Source organism: Erinaceus europaeus, chromosome 3, assembly GCF_950295315.1.
Source record: "Erinaceus europaeus chromosome 3, mEriEur2.1, whole genome shotgun sequence".
Classification (NCBI taxonomy): Eukaryota; Metazoa; Chordata; class Mammalia; order Eulipotyphla; family Erinaceidae; genus Erinaceus; species Erinaceus europaeus.
In genome coordinates, this window is record NC_080164.1 from 102,447,467 (window position 1) to 102,466,009 (window position 18,543).

Here is an 18,543-nt window from a genome sequence, read left to right on the forward strand (position 1 = left end):
CCTTGTGCACGGTATGTAATATGTGTGCTTAACTAGGTGCACCATGACCTGGCCCTGTCTCCAGTCTTAACTACTGACTTATTTTCATGCTTTACTTTGAACTTTCTTCTGTATATAAGATTATGTTTCATAATTAATGCTTCATCACTATTATAAACTCATTATTTAAATTTAATTCCAAATAATTTAAAAGGTCAGTATTCATTCCAGAGCAAAAATCACCAACATGGCTTTCAGTATAATATTGATAGCGCTGTCTTGGGACATAATCATTTCACTATATTTGAGAAACTATTTATAAAAAAAACAATGTACAGTTGGAGAATTTGCTGTATTATGTCACTATTAAATTTGACTTTGGCCCCAATTCTCCAATTCAGCATTCTATCGTCTACCAGACTTACCAAGCCATAGACAACAATTGACATCAACTCTTCATTTCATCCTTACTCAAATAATGTTCAGTATGTTCCTAACTAGAGATTCAAGGGTTTTAAGAAAGGTACGTATTTTATCAGTATAAAAAGTCATAAAATCATGCTGAAAATCAGAGTCTTGAGCACAAATGTGTCAAGAAAGATATTATAATGTAATTTGTGGGGGTCAAATGGTGGCAAATCCAGTTGAGCATACAGATTACTTTGCCTGAATATTAGGATTCAAACCCCTGCTCCCAAGAAGCTGCAGGGGCAGAAACAACATGAGTGGTGAAGCAGGGATGCAGGTCTCTTTCTCTCTCTTGCCTTACTCCCTTAATCTCTCCCTGTCCTACCAAAAAAAAAAAAAAAAAAAAACATATATATGATGAGGTACTCCCTAGACTGGAAAGACTTTTAAGACAAAATTGTTGTGATTTGCATTCACTTATGACAATGGCAGATAAGGCTAACAACCCAAAATGCTGCTCATAGTCCCTAGACATGACTCCACACTCTTTTGCTAGTAAGTTTTTTTTTTTTTTTTCATCAGAACACTGCTAGACTCTGGTTTATAGTGGTTCCACATGGCTAGCATTAGACCACTTGGTCATGGGCATGAAATTCTATTGTGTAAACCACTGTGCTATCTCTCCAAGGCTGATTTAACAATCCCTTTGAAGAAAAAAAAAATATCAAGCCCATGCAACTGGTGTTAGTAGACAAGGCAAAACGTATTCCAGAAGAAAGATCTCTAATATCTTTCCATCTCTTAAGTTGTACTTTGAAATTCTATTTCTACCCTTACATTGGCCCAAACAGAATCACACTGCAGTGGCTGACTAGTTTACTTCCTATGAATTACTGGATTATCAGAGCAAGAGTCTTGACTATCTACACTGAATTATGTACATGCTCTTGATTCCCAGCCTCATTTTATTAGTAACCACCAGAGCCCTTCTTTTATGAGAAGACTAAAGTTTTAAAATCTACACACGTGTGTGTATATATAGATATATTTATATATGGATATATTCAGATTCATTTCTGTGAATAGGTTTGATAAAGAACATATAGGCTAGAAACCATGTCTATAAACACAACATAGTGAGACACAGAGTGCTAGAAATACACTGGAATTTTAAGCATAAATCTGTCTGTTCAAGGTATATAGCTGCTATGTTTTTTTTTTCTTTTTTCCTCTTTATTTTATTTTTTTGCCTCTTATTCCATGATAAGCATACTTTTTTGTTCTGATACCTAAAATGTACGACTTTGGAGGGCTGTTTTTCTTTAAAGTGAATTTATTTTAAGTGACTCAACTACCATTATAACTAATTACTACCTGTAAGTTGCACAGGATGTGGACAATTGTACAGCAAAAAAAACTAAAGCTCATACAACCTCTTGGACAATGACCTAGAAAACCACTGAGGTGTGAGATAAACCAGATGAAGGCATCCTGATTGTTGAATGAGTAAAGTGGGTCTTGACTATGAATGGGTAGATTTCATCAGATGTAATTTGAATATTACAAGTATGCCAGTAAAAGTGGAATATAAAGGGAAAGATGGGACTAATGGAAGTGAAACTACAAGAAGTGTTCGGATCATTGTATAATTTCAAATGAAGGGGCCTGGTGGAGCTACACTTGGTTGAGCAGGTGTGTTACCACATACAAAGGCCCAGGTTCAACTCCCCAGGACCCCACCTGTGGCAGGAAGCTTCAGGAGTGGTGATACAGTGTTGCAAGAGTCTTTTTTTTCTCTCTCTGCCTCTCTATCTCCCCTTCTATCTTAGTTTCTATCAATAAGTAAGTAAATAAGTAACATATTTTTTAAAAAAGGAAAAATAAAGTTTTCAAATATAAAGTGATGAGGTCTAAAATAGAGGGCAATGTAGAGGGGAAGTAGATTTATGAGGTAAGTGAAAGGGCCTCTTGATACCTCTAACTCCTCAGTAGGATAGATGGATAATTTTTTAAATATGAATTAATAAGTAAATGGCCACACATACAAAAAATTAATTCAGTTCTTAAAAATTCAGTAGGATTAAATTATATAATTCACAAACTAATATTTTTACTAAGCATCTAGAGGATTCTATAAACTATACTACTGAGCTCTCCGGGTTACTAATATTACCAGAACATAGATGTTGCTTGAGGGAGACCCATAAGAGTCATCAGAATAGAAGCAGGAAAGCATAGAAGTGGGTCAATAACGCTAATCAAATAATGGATTAAATCCATCAAACATATGAGAGGAAGTTCTGATTTCCTCCTGAGATGGTCCATGAGGATGGGAATGTAGGGCTAGACAAATATTGCTTTTCAGGACTATGTCCCTGGACTTTTAGTCTGAGTAATGTGAGAGTAGAGAGAAGAGTAGAGCTGAGATCAGAAAAACAGGTTTCCAAACAAAACACTTTTGTCCTGTAACTCAGGTGCAGAAACAGGTAGGATGGCCAGACCCTGCCTTAGTGTGTCTTGTGTGTTGTCATCCCTGAGCTCTACAGACCAGATGGCACCCATCATAGAGAGGTAACCGTATCACTCCAGCTATCCACTGCCTTTCCTGGGTACTGAGCCCCAGCTGTGCCAAACTTGGCTTTCCAAGAACCTGAAGACCATAGTTTTCCAGGTGCTGAGCAGCAGGCATTTCCCAGCACTGCTATAATCTAAAGGCATAGAAGGCCTTGAACCACTCTTTTTCTTTCGCACACATTTTATAGGGCAGTAAAGAAAATTATAGGACCCCTAAGTAACTCAAAATGGGTTGTACCCATGAGAGAATTTTATTTCATACAGGAATGGATTGTCTGCTGAGCACATGACTGTGTTGCACCTAAACTTTCAGTCACCTCTGCTGTACTTGAGTCATGAATAACTGAAGGTGGACTAGATGGATTTATACAATGACCTGGGGGAAATAATGAAAGGTAGAAGTAAAAAAAAAAAAAATCAGGAAACAAATGAAAGTTCAAAGAAATGTTAAAATGTGACTGTATCATCTTATCTTTGAGGATTCACAGTCGACAAGCTGCCCCAGGCTTTCTGTTGTATCAGATTGAGGGGGAGCATATCAGGCCTGTGGTGATTCTCACTGACAGCAAGAATGAAGGTCAATAGTCCCTCAGGGGAAATGTGGTCTCAAGGAGGGAACACTGTAGAAAGAAATACATGATTTCTTCTGCCACATTCCCCTCAGAAACAAAATCTTGAGTTTCTTAGTTTAACATAGCTTAGTTCAAGAAATATTTTGCAGAGCAATTGTGATCTGATCAGAATTGATCGAGAGTTAAAATCATGGGTTAGAAAGACCTTTTTGTTTTTTCTAGGGAATTGCTTATTTCAGGGCCAGATGGTGGTACATACAGTTAAGAAAGCAAGGACCCACACAAGGACCTGAATTCAACTCCCCACTTCCAACCTGCAAGGGGGGAAGCTTCACCAGCACTGAAGCAGATCTGCAGGTGTCTCTCTACGCTTCTCCCTCCCTATCTCTCCCTCCCATCTCAATTTCTCTCAGCCCTGTACAATAAAATGGGAAAAATCGCTGCCAGGAGCAGTGGATTCATAGTGCCGATACTGAGCCCCAGCAACGAAGGGAGGGACAGACAGAAGGAGGGAGAGAGTGAGGGAGAGAGGGAGTGAGGGAGAGAGAGGGAGGGAGAGAGGGAGTGAGAGAGGGAGTGAAGGAGAGAGAGGGAGAGAGAGAGAAAGAGAGGGAGAGAGAGGGAGAAGGGGACAGAGGGAGAGAGGGAGAGAGAGGGAGAAGGGGACAGAGGGAGAGAGGGAGAGAGAGGGAGAAGGGGACAGAGGGAGAGAGGGAGAGAGAGAGAGGGAGAGAGAGAGAGAAGATTAATCATCTCTAGTTTATGGTGATGATACCAGGGGTTGAACTAGGGACCTTGGAGCGTTAGGATGGAAAATCTTGCATAACCACTATGCTACCCTATATGTCTAAAAGAGTTCAGATTTTATAGGGTGATGTTATAAGTCCTAAAAGAAAAAAAAAACAGGTACTTTAAAGTTCCACTACTTTAGAAAACTTCTAGAGACACCCCAGATCACATTTAATGATCAAGTATAAAAGTTGGGAGTAAACTTGGTCATCATCCAGGGTCATCCTATTTTACTTTTCCCCCTTACAATTGCAGCTTGAAAGATATAGGGAGGGAGGAAGGGGGGAGAGAGAGAAGCAGAGAGAGAGAGAGAGAGAGAATGAGAGAGAGAGAACAGTCCCCACAGCATGGCTCCACTCTCTGTGGTGCTCCCCCTCAGTGCTTCTCTGAGGTCCCAGTGCTCAAACCCAATGTCTCACAAATCCTAGAGTGAACTCTATCAAGTGAACTGCCTCCAGGCCCCTCACATGCCACTTTGATGAAAACAAAATCTAGGTCACCATTGAGAAGAGTTATTTCACCAGTATCTTAAAGGCCTTGCGTGTGAGAAAAGATTTCTGATCCAGCCCTTGTCTCCCTAGCTCTGAGTACTCACAGCACTTAGCAAGTCTGCAATGGGCCACAGCACAACATGCTCATCCATCACCCCACCATCACACCACCGCTGCCAGGTGGTCTCCCTACCTAGACAACCTCTTTGATCCCACTTGATTTCATCTCCATAGAACTTAGCCCAGAGTAAGCAGCACAGCAAATACTTAGTACTGCCAGAGTGATAAATGTGAGTAGAAATAAATTGTCCATGTTCAACAGAAAAGCAATTGCAGAAGCCAGAAATCCCACCTTCTGCTCCCCATAAAGAATTTTGGTCCAAACTCCCAGAGGGATAAATAATAGGGAAGCTTCTAATGAAGAGATGGTACATGGAATTCTGGAGATGAGAACTGCATGGCATTGTATCCCTGTTATCTTACAACCTTGTTAATCATTATTAAATAGCTGATAAAATAATATATACTCAAATTTTGTCTTTGCTATTATGATTGGCAAAATATGTGTTGTGTAATTGTAAGTGACATTTCTACTGCCATTAATAAAATTTGTTTTTCCATGTTTTAAGTTATATGACATTTTCCTTTCTGTGACTTATTTATTAGAATGTCTGCCCAAATTTCGAAAAAAGAAAAAGAGAGATAGAGAGAGAATAAGGAAGGAAGAAGGGAAGAATGGAAGGAAGAAAGAAAGGAAGAAGGAAATTGAGCATTTTTCTATTAAAACTTGAAGACCCAGTCCAAGTGTCAAACACCAGCCTGCTCCCTAGTTCCTGGCAGTAAGCAGCCCTCCTGGAGGAAAGCAGTGGCATTTTCTTCAAAACAGAACATGTTAATCCCAGAGCCAAGTGCGTATTTCGTAAAAGTAAAACTTTTGCCAAAATTTAATAAAAAGTAAGCATTTTTACCTTCATTTCCCTCTCTTACAGGTCAAAACTGTTACACAAATACAGAATTATAAGATTTGTAAGCTTGTTAGACTTAGTTTTTGAAACATTAAAGGCTAATTGATCAGGCAAAGTATTTTTGATATTGTGAGAAGAGCTAAATATACATAAGCAAGTCAAAGTATGTGCAGATCACTTCAGTTTATATACATATAATAAACATCAATGCTTAATCTAACATCCCCAAAAAGTAAAATGAAAAGGAACAAATCAAAGGATTGCTAGATTATCATGATGATGCTACAGAGAATGATGCCTATCAGTAGTACTTACTACATCTCAGACACTAGCTATCATACATATTTCCTGATACTTTTTAAAAACAAAGTATTCATTTCAGAGAGATGAGAGAGATGTACAGAGACAGAGAGATGTAGAGAAGGATAAAGATAGAGAGACCAGAGAAAGCACTTCCCAGCTTTGGCTAATGGTGGGGCCAGGGACTGAACATGGGGCCTCAGAGCCACAGAAAGGAGAGTCTTTCACATAACCATTACACTATCTCCCTTGCCCTACATATTTCAATGTATTTGTAGCCACCATAAGAGGTAGCTATTGTTGCTATCACATTTATAAGCAGATAAATGGTAGAGTATGTTTAACTATCCTTGGTAATCTTAGAAATAACAATTCCAGGATTCCAACTCAAGCAAGTCCCTAGGCTGAGTTTCACAACAGCAATTACCATCCTATACTGAACACTGAAGATGAGCCATCATTTTTTTAAAACTATTCTGAGTGCTTCTGTGAATATTGACAGATGTCCCTGTGTTATCCTCAATCCTATTTTACTTAGGAGGACATTGAGGCAGGAAGAAATTGGGTTTCTGACCCAGTTCACCTGAGTTGTTTGCAAGGGAGCAATAACTCACATTGGGAAAGTCTTTTTTCTGAACCTTTTATTTATTTATTTTTTTCAATTGGTATGATATTTTACTTTCTACAGAAGGAAAGCAAGTGCAAACACTATGTTTTAAGTATTGTCTATCCCTTCAATAGTAAAATCCCTGAAGACTTCCTCGTCTCTAAATGACCAAAATCCCCTCTAATTGCCCTCCTGCTTTTAGTCTTACCCTATCTTAGCCCCTTTCTGCAACACAGGACACAAGGACATCTCTACTAAGGATGCATTTTAACTGCATTTGGATGCTCTATGCTGATACAAACTCTTCATTCCTTCCAGTGACCCACTGCAAACACCTGGACTCTGAAAAGACACCCGTAATACATCCATGGTCCATTGAGTCACCTTTCCTCTTTGGTCTTATCTCCCTCACAACTCAGCCTCTAATAACTATGAAATGTTAAGAAATTCCTCCTGGGAGTTGGGCAGTAGTGCAGTGGGCTAAGAACAGGTGGCACAAAGCCCAAGGACCTGCTTAAGGATCCCAGTTCTAGCCCCTGGCTCCCCACCTGCAGAGGCATCGCTTCACAAGTGGTGAAGCAGGTTTGCAGATATCTTTTTTTCTCTCCCTCTCTGTCTTCCCCTCCTCTCTCCTTTTCTCTCTGTCTTATCCAACAACAACGACATCAGTAATAACTACAACAATAAAACATCAAGGGCAACAAAAAGGAATAAATAAATAAATATTTAAAAAAATTTTTTAAATCCTCCTAAGACTTTATCCCTTGACTGATGATTCTTTCTCATAATGGTCTCCTTGTGTAGAAAGGAATTCCTCAGGATCCTCTGATCTGATTTGAACCCTCCTTGAAGGATTTTATTCAAGAGCTATCTCCTCAAAAAAAAGAAAAGAAAGAAAAAGAAAAAGAAAAAAAAAATCCTCTCCACTTTTTTTTTTTCCTCCTAACAGGATTGTTGCTGGGGGCTCTTTGTCAATAGAATGACCATTCCTGAAGGTCATTTTTATAGAGGGCAAGATGGAGAGATACATGCTGTCTGCTCAACTATTAGTGAAACTTACCCCCCTCCTAATGGGGACCAGGGGCTTAAACCTGAGTCCTCTCACATGATAACATGTACACTCAACCCTCTCAGACACTACCTACCCCTTCAGGACTCCATTAATCAGTCACTATTGATAACAAGTTGAGTGATCACGTCCATTAAATGGCCTCTGATACTTCCATTTTAACTATAGCACAATCAGTGGTACCCATAAAATCCTACAGAAAGTCCTTTGACAACTCTATTTAAAAAAATATTTTCACTTGTGCACTAATAATAAGGCTGTAGCTGATGCTGCTGTCACTTTTTTTTCTTTGTGGAATATGTGACATCTATAGAAACGAAGCAGAACTATAAATTACCTAGCCAATGAAAAACATCTATACATCCCTTGAGACTGCTTTACAGATCTTTTTTAATTGAATCAACAGCTGCAGCACTCTAAAAAAAAAAGGTATACTACATACAGTCAACTTTTTAACTAACTTTAATAGCACAAATAGCTAAAGAAAGCAAGCATCTGGAAATTTTCACATCTAGGTATATTTGTAGGGCAGGAAGTGAGTTAGCAAGGTATCTGCAAAGTTGTGAGGCTGTCCTGTGTATGAAAATGGAAATGTACTTGGATCTAGAGGAAATGGTTTGCTTTTCTGGCTACTTGTCCAGTGAATGACCACTGCTGAGTGACTGTAGGTATTGCACCCCCCACTACACAAACACCAGTACTACCCCTCCTCCTTTTCCTGCTGAATCAACCTGCAGTTTTGAATCAAAGTAAGAAAGACACTTCCAGGTCTGTAAAAGTAGGTAACAGTTGTTGATGTATTTTGTCTCATGTATCCTTTGTTGTCATTGGTGTGTCCTCCCTTGACACCACAGTCAGAGTTAAAGAAGCATAAATGAGGTAATTAGGTTCTAATTAATGATTGAAAGGAGGTATGATCTTGAAACAATGTTTGTTACTTGCTCCCCAGATGTGAGAAGAGAAAAACAAACCATTATTCAACACAGAGATAGGCCAAGTGTTGGGCTGGGGACATTTCATCACTTAACAAGAGCACCTTCAAACTGAAACTCTGATAAGCTGCATTCTACCTGATGCCTGAAATCAGCTGGAATCTTAAGTCACCAAGAAACAGGTGGCAGCTCTAATGATGCTATTCTTTTATAAAGGGAGCAAGGACCACCCTTATTTCTTTCTCTTTTTCTCTCTTCTTTTATTTCCTTCTTTCTTCTTCTTATCTTCTCCTCCTCCTCCTGTTCCTTGTCCTTCTCTTTCTCCTTCTGCTGCTTTCTTCTTTATTCTCCTCTTTCCTCTTCTACCTCCTCCTTTTCCTTCTTCTCTGACTCCTTCTCCTCCTTCTAATTCTCCTTCTCCTTCTGTCATAATAGGTCTAAAACATGCATGGTTTTACTAATGCATGTATATGGTCACTTTATCACCCAGCAAAAGACACAGTCAGTGACAGAGACAGACACCAAGTGGAGGAAAGTAGATCTTTCCTTGGTACCATAGCATACTCCTCTGGTGCGAGGGCTGGCAAGGCTTGTGCCCTACTCTGGCCAGTGGTTCACTTTTCATAAAGTAACCACTGCAAAGAACTTGGTGAATCCTGTTGAAGCCATCCTGCAGGATACTCCTATACTGCTTCTATCTCCTGGACTTGAAAGATCTAGGCTTGAATCAGCAACTCCTGCATCCTTTGTCCTATTTCCCTTACCCTCTGTCTAGGGCCTGAACTCAGTTCTGACACTTAACCTGGGTGATTCAGTCTTTGCTTTTTAGAAGGCATTCCAAGCCAGAAATACACCTGTGTGCAGACATTGTCAACAATATTGTGAAGAAATTAAAGATCATAATGAGAGCGTTATAACTCACCAAAGAATCTTTTTTTTGTATTTGGGAGGAGGTGAGCACAAAAATAGAAAAAAAAAGATCATCTCTTCACCCTTCATATCATTCCTATTACTGCCAATAAATATAACTGCAGAAAGATTTTCTTTAAAACCAAGACTATAATGCCAATAAATAAATAAGAAAAAAAAGGTGGGGAGCCGGGAGGTAGCACAGTGGGTTAAGTGCACATGGTGTGAAGTGCAAGGGCCAGCATAAGGATCCTGGTTCGAGCCACCAGCTCCCCACCTGCAGGGGAGTGACTTTACAGGCACTTTCTCTTCTCCTCTCTGTCTTTCCTTCCTCTCTCCATTTCTCTGTCCTATCTAACAATAACTACATCAATAACAACAACAATAATAATAACTACAACAATAAAAAGGGCAACACAAGGGAAAATAAATAAATTTAAAAATTAAAAAAAAATAAAGTTGGTCTGCCATGACATGGTCTGTGTCCCCTTGCTCCTTTCTTTCTGCTGTTCCGCCACAGAATGCCCCACAAGCAGGTCTACTACTAGGATAAGTTCTTCAATGAGCACTATACATATCTGCATGTTATATTACCCAGAGAACTTTCCAGTCAAGTACCAAAAGCCCAACTGATGTCTGAAGAGAAGTGGAGAAGACTTGGTGTCCAGCAGAATCTAGGCTGGGTTCATTCCATGATTTCTGAACCAGAACCACACCTGCTTCTCTTCAGAGTACCTCTTCCAAAAGATCAACAAAAATGAAGTATAGGAGACTGTCAATTAAATCGTTTTCAAATTTCAAATGTTTGTGCATATAGGTAGCATTCAGTGAATATTTGAAAAAAAAAGTACAAACTGTTCATCCATCCCTGTGCATAAGCTGTGTTCTTCACAGCAACAGAGCTCAGTTAAATGCAACTTCAACTACTTCCTACTGACTTTTAAGACAACATTTTTTCTAGTCTGTTTTTTTCCTCTTAATATATAGAGCCCATTTAACTTTACCTGTTGAGTTTTGTTAAATAAAGTGTGTGTGTTGCATTAAAAAAAGAAGAAACAGAAAAAAGAAAAAGGCAACCATAGATGTCATAAAACCTAGGTAACTATAGGTGTGATCATCTGAAAAACATCTTAACTGTGGGTTTCACTGTACCCCTCTCTGAGATGAGTAGATGGCAAAGATGATCTCCACAGTTCCTTTCAGAATGAAGAGCATCTGATTGACGATTAATAAGTCTACCCTTTGGAAATTGTCAGACACTCTACCTGCTGAACATATGACTGATTCAGGGATAAGAGTACCATCACTTTCCAAACCAGGAAGGGCCGGATGTTCTCATCTGTCTGGGAGGCCATGCATCATTCCCCAAAATGCACCCACATAAAGAAGGAGGATTTTAGCAGTGAGGATCTATGGTATCTCGGGTCCTGGCAAAAATGACAGGCTAGCTGTCAGAGTCTATAGGCCTTGAGTTGCCAAAGATGCTAGCAAGTGCAGTAGGAAGGCTAATATCAATGTCACAGTTGGAGTAAAAAACAACAAAATAATGATTGCCAGTCATTAGTTTGGATAACAAATTGAAATAAGCAGTGTCTTCTTGCAAGCTGTCTTGAACCTAGACTTACTTGAAGAATTTTTTCCTAAGATGGTGTGAAAATTGGGCTGCAATATAACAGGGGTTTGGGGCAGATGTATCTAGACAGAGGAAGATGAGGGGCCAGGTGCCTGTGAACCTGATTAAGCACATAGTACTATACACAAGGAACCGGGTTCAAGACCCTGTTCCCCACCTGCAGGAGGGATGTTTCACAGGCAGTGAAGCCTGCTGCAGATGCCTCTCTCTCTTCCTTTCTATCCCCTCACCTCAATTCCTCTCTGTTTTACTGAATTAAAATGGAAGGAAAAGGGAAAAGGTGGGGAAAGGCTGCCAGGAGCAGTTGATTCATAATGCAGGCACCAAGCCACAGTGATAACCCTGGAAAAAAAAAAGAAAAAAGGGAGGGGTGAATAAATTCATTCTATAATTAAGCACACTGTTAGCATTCTTCTGATGCCAGGAATCCCTTTAAATTGGGTTGCATACCATCATGCTTCAATGTGAAACACATTTGAAAAATAAAACATATCTACAAGACAAATTAAGTTAAGGTTTAAGTGGCCATACGTGGAAAAGTTCCAGGTGTCACACTTGCTTCAGGAAACACATGCAGCAGACAAGAGACCATTTTGGGCATTTACATTTTAGTATGTACTTCCAGGCTAGATTTTTCTTCCTTGCTAGTAAGTGGCAGGGTTAAGATTCAAACCTGAGAGTCTGTGACTGCACAGTCATGTTTTCACTTGTAAGACTATCCCAGACTTTTGAAAAAGAATGAATTTCATACCAGCATTGGACCAAGATTTCCAGTTTGGGATTTAGGGGACTCTACTGATAACCCATTCAAATCCCTGCAGATCCTTTTCAGACTTGAACACTCATCACTCTCCTTCTGCTTGGTAACTGAAGCCCTCTGAAGATATAATTTATGCTACAGTGCTTTCTCTCAGCATTGGTCAAATTGCACCTTTGCTTAGCTTTCTCCTCTTCCCTACCTTGCTTCTTCCCACTTCATCAGAATTCTTCCTGAAGGAACTTGCAAATAAATCCCTGTCTCTAAACACACTGTCTCTAAGAATTTGTTATTAGAACTATGGTTATTATTATTGGGAAGGTAGAGGTGCAGAACTTTAGTGGCAGACCTGGTATGGAACCATACCCTGTAATCCTACAATCATATTTTGTAAAAAAAAAAAAAAAAAATATATATATATATATATACTATTATCATTATTTATTTGATAGATATCCAGATATCAAAATAGAAGGGGGAAGTAGAGAAGAAGAAAGACAGAGAAACCTGCAGCACTGCCTCACCTCTTAACAAAGCTTTCCCCCTGCAAGTGGTGAGTAGAGGCTCGAACCTGGGTCCTTGTTCATTGTAGTATGTGTGCTCAAGCAGGTGCACCACCATCACCTGGTCCCTAATCCTACAATTCTATAACTCACTGTTAAGCACAAATAAATAAACAAATAAATACATTTTAAAAACCATAATAGATCCCTTCATCCAACTCCATGGCTTATGGATGTTTCTTAGAGATGCAAAAATGCAACTTTAAGGAAATGTTTAAGTATATAGTATTTCTCCCCCTTCCATTACATTACTTAGTAAATTTCTCTCTCACTAAATACCTTTTATTGGGTTGGTGTAGTTAGGATTTTACACATGGGCAATTCCACTGCTGTGGGCATTTTTTGTTAAACTGAAATAGAGAGCCAAAGAGGGGAAGAAACAGACAGACAGGGAGAGAGCATACAACACTAGAATTTCCTCTCTTGTCATAGCCCCCTCATGTGGACATGAAACTAGGCCAAGAATAGGCAAGGAACACACCTTACTGTTGAGATATCTCTGCTTGCCTCTTCACCTCTCCCATTGGTTCTTTAGGGAGCTTTGAACCCAGTTCTCATGCTCTTGAACTGGTAAGTAATTCAAACAGTTCTCCATATCTTTCAGTGTCTCATACTTATTTCTTTTGTAAAGTCTTAGTCAATAATAGTTGGTGAATAAGGTTAGCATTCCTCCTTTCATGTTTTTTGTTTTGTTTTGTTTTGTGTTGTTGTTGTTGTTGTTCAAAGGAATATGACTCTCTTTAAGAAAGGAAGTCATAATGACATGTTTCTGATTGTGCAACGTCAAGTTATTCTCTTTCTAAGAAGATGAAAGCATACTGATTGCTTCAAAGAATGAGACTGATACTGGTCTGAGCAATCAAGTATATAGGGGATATATTAATCAAGATGTAATTGAACTTTGCATTGGCATCACTTCAAGTAAAGCAGAAATTATAATCTTTGAACCTATTCAGTTTTCTATTACATAAAAGACTAAAGTGGCAAATGGACACTTATCAAGAATTCCAGGCTGACATAAGAGATTCATTATCTCTGAAATAATATTGTAAAGGATCAAAGTAAAAATGACAAAGAAGGTAGAAAACCACTTATCAATAAAACAAGAAAGAAAATGCATCTAACCTTGTTAGAATAAACTTTATGTTTCATTGTAAAATAGTTTACAAAGAAAACAGAATAATGATATATATTGTAATGAAAAATTTTTATTTATTTATTTAAGAAAGTATTAATTAACAAAAGCATAGGGTAGGAGGGATACAATTCCACACAATTCCCACCACCCATTCTCCATATCCACCCCCTCTCCTGATAGCTTTCCCATTCTCTACCCATCTGGGAGCATGGACCCAGGGTCATTGTGGGTTGCAGAGGGTAGAAGGTCTGGCTTCTGTAATGAAAATTTTAGAAGTAGGTAGAACTGTCACATTATATAATACAAAACTATAGCCTGTGCACATGTAACTATTAGCATTGAGTACAGAAAAACCTTTAAGTGTTCCATAAGGAAGGAGAAAGAACAATTGCCAAAGCTATTCTCAGAGGTTTAAATGTATTAAGTTATATATCACTCTCCAATCTCTAAATGACAGATAAGTAGTTATATTTGAGTGGGTCTCTTCTTCCCTCTGTACCACTGAAGTATTGTTTAAAGACTTTCACATTAACTACTGGATCACTCATTAATGCTTGGCAAGTGATAGGCACTTAGAAATGTTTTTTGGGATGACTAGTATATCCATGAACAGATGATAGATAGCTAAATGGGTGTATTCATGGACCAGTGGAAAGATGAATGGGGGGGGGTAGTGAGTGTCTGGATGGCTTGATAAATTATATCAATAGAAGAGATATGCTCAGTGTAAGAGCAAAAAAAAACATAACTAAAGAGGTAAAAGGAGTCTTCTTCCTGTACTTTCTCCTGGAATTCATTCTCAGCTAAATTCTGTCATTTTGAATCATGCTATTTCTCTGATAAAATTTACATTCAAAAAGGGGGCATATGGTGACAAACCCAACTGTGCACACACATATTTTACTATGAATAGGGCCCTGGTTAGAGCTCCTGCACCCCATCTGCAGGGATAGAGCTTTATGATTGGTGAATCAGGGCAGCAGGTGTCTCGCTTCTAAAATGCTCTCTACCTCCTCCACCCCTTTCAATGTCTCTCTGTGCTACTTAATAATAAAATAAAGAAAATTTTAAAAGGAAAATATGGCCACCAGGATCAGTGGATACAGGCACTGAGCCCCAGATATAACCCTAGTGATAATTAAAGACAAACAAGCAAACAGCAAAATAAAAATAGGTACTTTAAAGAGAAGAACTGACAAAACTCATTCTGACAGGAAGAAAAATTACTGATAGAATTTAACTTAATCACCCAATTTTTAAAAACTTCTGTAATGTATAAGCTACATTAAAGAAAAAAGCATGACCTTAAAAATATATCCAATTAGTTAACTGTATTATGGGTATTGCACAGCACAATGAGACACTATTCACACAGAATTATGTGATCTACTCCCTCCTCCAGACAGCTATAAAATATGGTGATTTGGTTTACAGTTTAGATAATGATGGTTTTTCAATTTCCCAGTCTTACTTCATTTTTATAGAGTCCAGAAGAGTCACTGTATAATTTCAGAACACTGTCCACTAGAAAAAAGGGACGTTTCAGGGAACATTGGGGAAGACAGCCTTAGCAGCACTCTTGAAAAGTTGTCCCACATGGAACCCTTGTAGCCTGTAGAGAGAGCAATTAAGCAGCCACATAACTTACTGCTTGATGGGTACTTTCATCTGAGGATATTTGGCTTATGTCTACATGCAAACTGACTGCCTGAAGACTGGGCAGATGTTGCTCTAATTTGTTAATGTCTATACCTCTTAGAGATGTAAATATCATTCCATAAATCTAAAGTCAACACACACACACACACACCTGCTAGTTAGCAAGAAAATAATTACATACACCTACACCCACAAACAGGCTGGGCATATATGGAATGCTGTGGAAAGCATTCATTCAATAAATACAGCAAGAAATCAGTGAAAACATTTTTTTTCCATTCAAGATAGGGATGCAACATGAGATACTAAAATGCCAAAAAACATGTCAGCATTCCTCAGCAATGTCAATTTGTCTGAACAAGTTCTACTCAGATGAAAAATGGATATGAAATTTTTACTGGATGATCTTCTGCTATTCTCCCCATGAATATGGGCAAGCATTATTGTCTAGTCACTGTCAATGAGTGAGATGCTGAAAGGGTCTTACCACACATATTTGGGAATGGTAAAGGCAGTATAAAGAAAGGAAAAGCATCAAAGTCAAGGTAATTTCCTGAATGAGTCAACAAATGATATTACATTTTGGCTGATCAAAATTATTTATAAAGATAGAGGCAGTGAGTTTTCAGTGAATCACGCATTATTATACAGACTCATTGCTCTGCTAACTCAGCAGGATCTAAAGTGGAATCCTCTATAAAGACTCCTCCTGGAAACGTAACAATGTCCAGACTATCAGTTTTAACTGTTTTCTGAAGCATTTAGCTCATGCCAGGGAAAAAATGATTTGTGAACTATTTAAATAAAAAAAATATTTTGATTATGCACAAAGTATTCATCTTGCTTATCTTATCCATATACAGTTCTCTGAGAATGGATACCCTGTACCTGAGAACCAGAATGGTGCGGTTGGGGGACAGCGTACCCACTTAAGTGCACATAGTACTAAGCACAAGGACCTGCACAAGAGTTGGGGTTCAATTACCCACCTGCAGGCAAGATGTCTCACAAGTAGTAAAACAGGTCTATCTCTCTCTCTCTCTCCCTCTCTGTCTCCTCTCTCAATTTCTTTCTGTCCTACCCAATAAAACAAAAAAAGCCACCTGGTGCAGTGAATTCATAGTGCTAGTGCCAAGCACCAGCGATAACCCTGGAGGGAAGAAAATAAAGAAAAGAAAAAATGAAAATGACATTCCTATCACTCCATAACAAATAATTCATGGAAATTAGTCTTTTTTTTTTTAATCACATGGTATAAGCCCTCTGTTTAGGGACTTGTTGGGCTGAAATTAAATTGTCAGTAAAATTTTCAGCCCTGGTCTCTTCCAAAATCACTGGTTGTTGGCAGAATTCAGTGTCTTGTGTTTGTAGGTCCTCCCTTTCTCACTGCTTGTCATTTAGGTGACAATTTCAGCTCTCAAATGGCTCCCCTGTTCCCAAGCTTATGAACCCCTTCCACACTTGGTAATTCATTCTTTCCAGATAAGGAAATGAGTCTTTTTCTGGGTTGGATAAGATGAAACTTAGTATAGCATAACATAGTCAAGGCAGTTCTATACAGAGCTCAGTGGGAGAGTGGTAAGCAGAGTGCTCTCCCAGGGGACAGGAAGGCTGAATGCCATCTCAGAATTCTGCCTACCACTAGCAGTTTCAACCTGCTAGGAATAAGGAGAAGAAATGTTCATCTTCAGCCATGATAAATTCTATGTGATTTAGTCCCACAATATGCAATGCTGGAGTATAAGAATGGAATACTATCTACTTCTTCATGTCTGCTTGACCATACAAAATATTCTTTTATTATTGTTTATTATCTTTATTTTGTATTATCTTTATTTTTTTAGATAAGAGACAGAAATCAAGAGGGTAGGAGAAGAAAGAGAGGGAGAGAGAAAGATAGACACTTACAGCCTTACTTCAGCACTCGTAAAGCTTTCCCCTGCAGGTGGGGACTGGGGGCTCAAACCTGAGTGTACCACCCAGGTGCAGGTGGGGACACGTATGTTCAACCAGGTGCACCACCACCTGGTCCTCCAGAAGATTCCTTGTGCAGCTTCAGGAGTTAAGACATGAGCCAGATTCTTGCCACGAGTAGATTCCTCATTCTAGGATCAGTCAAACAGGAACCTTTTTGGTATTTCAGAAAATCAGTCTTAAAGGAGAATTCCCCTAGTGTCTTCAAATCCCCTGTTGGCTAATATGGTCAGTTTAGATAACCACCTACTGAAATGTGATGTTCTCTAGTCACTAGAATTACTCATACACAGGCACATTAATTTCCCTACCAGTTCTCTTCACACTGCCCACTATACAAACAGCAGTTCAATGGAGAGCCATTTCCTATGGTTTTCTGCCAATCCCAGTCTGTATGTGCTTAAAAGAGAGATTGCCACTTAGCCTCTATTATTTTACTCTGCTTAAGGGGCATTCTGACTCTGCTATAGGAAGGGAGAAGGTGATGATACGAAGGAGGAAATGACCTTCATGTTCATGTCCCTTAATTCCTAGAAAAGCTATTTATAAAACAACAGGTCATGGGCATTCTGTGTTTCACTGCTGATAGGCTTTTGATAATTAAAATCAGCTCCATTGGGTATTTGCAGTTAAAAAGGAAAATTAGCTCAGGAGTCAGGCGGTAGTGCAGCTAGTTAAGTGCACTTGGTGCAAAGTGCAAAGACTTGCTTAAAGATCCCAGTTCAAGCCCCTGGCTCTCCACCTGCAGTGTAGTCGCTTCACAGGCGGTGAAGCAGGTCTGCAGGTGTCTGTCTTTCTCTCCCCCTCTCTGTCTTCCCTTCCTCTCTCTATTACTCTCTGTCCTATCAAACAACGATGACATCAATAATGACAACAATGATAACTACAGCAATAAAGCAACAAGGGCAACAAAAGGGAATAAATAAATGAATAATAGAAAAAAATTATAAAAGGAAAATAAGTATATCATTATAGAATCATGTAATAGTGTTAATTATAGGAGTTGTATAGCTATTAAAATTAAGAATTATACTATTAAAAATTCTATATTATATTATTCATTTTCTTTTTTTAAGGTTTTATTTATTTTTTTGTTTTTTGTTTTTTATTTTTAAATATTTATTTTATTTGTTTATTCCCTTTTGTTGCCCTTGTTGTTTTATTGTTGTAGTTATTATTGTTGTTGTCGTTGTTGGATAGGACAGAGAGAAATGGAGAGAGGAG

At 38.7% G+C, this 18,543-nt stretch overlaps 1 protein-coding gene and 1 pseudogene across 4 annotated transcripts in view; one reads left to right on the forward strand and one right to left on the reverse strand.

Annotated features, from left to right (window-relative positions):
- Positions 1-18,543, reverse strand: part of CTNNA2 (catenin alpha 2) — a 1,425,261-nt gene that overhangs the window by 190,830 nt on the left and 1,215,888 nt on the right. The gene's annotated exons all lie outside the window — the stretch shown is intronic.
- LOC107522972 (cyclin-dependent kinases regulatory subunit 2-like) lies at positions 10,117-10,387 on the forward strand (annotated as a pseudogene).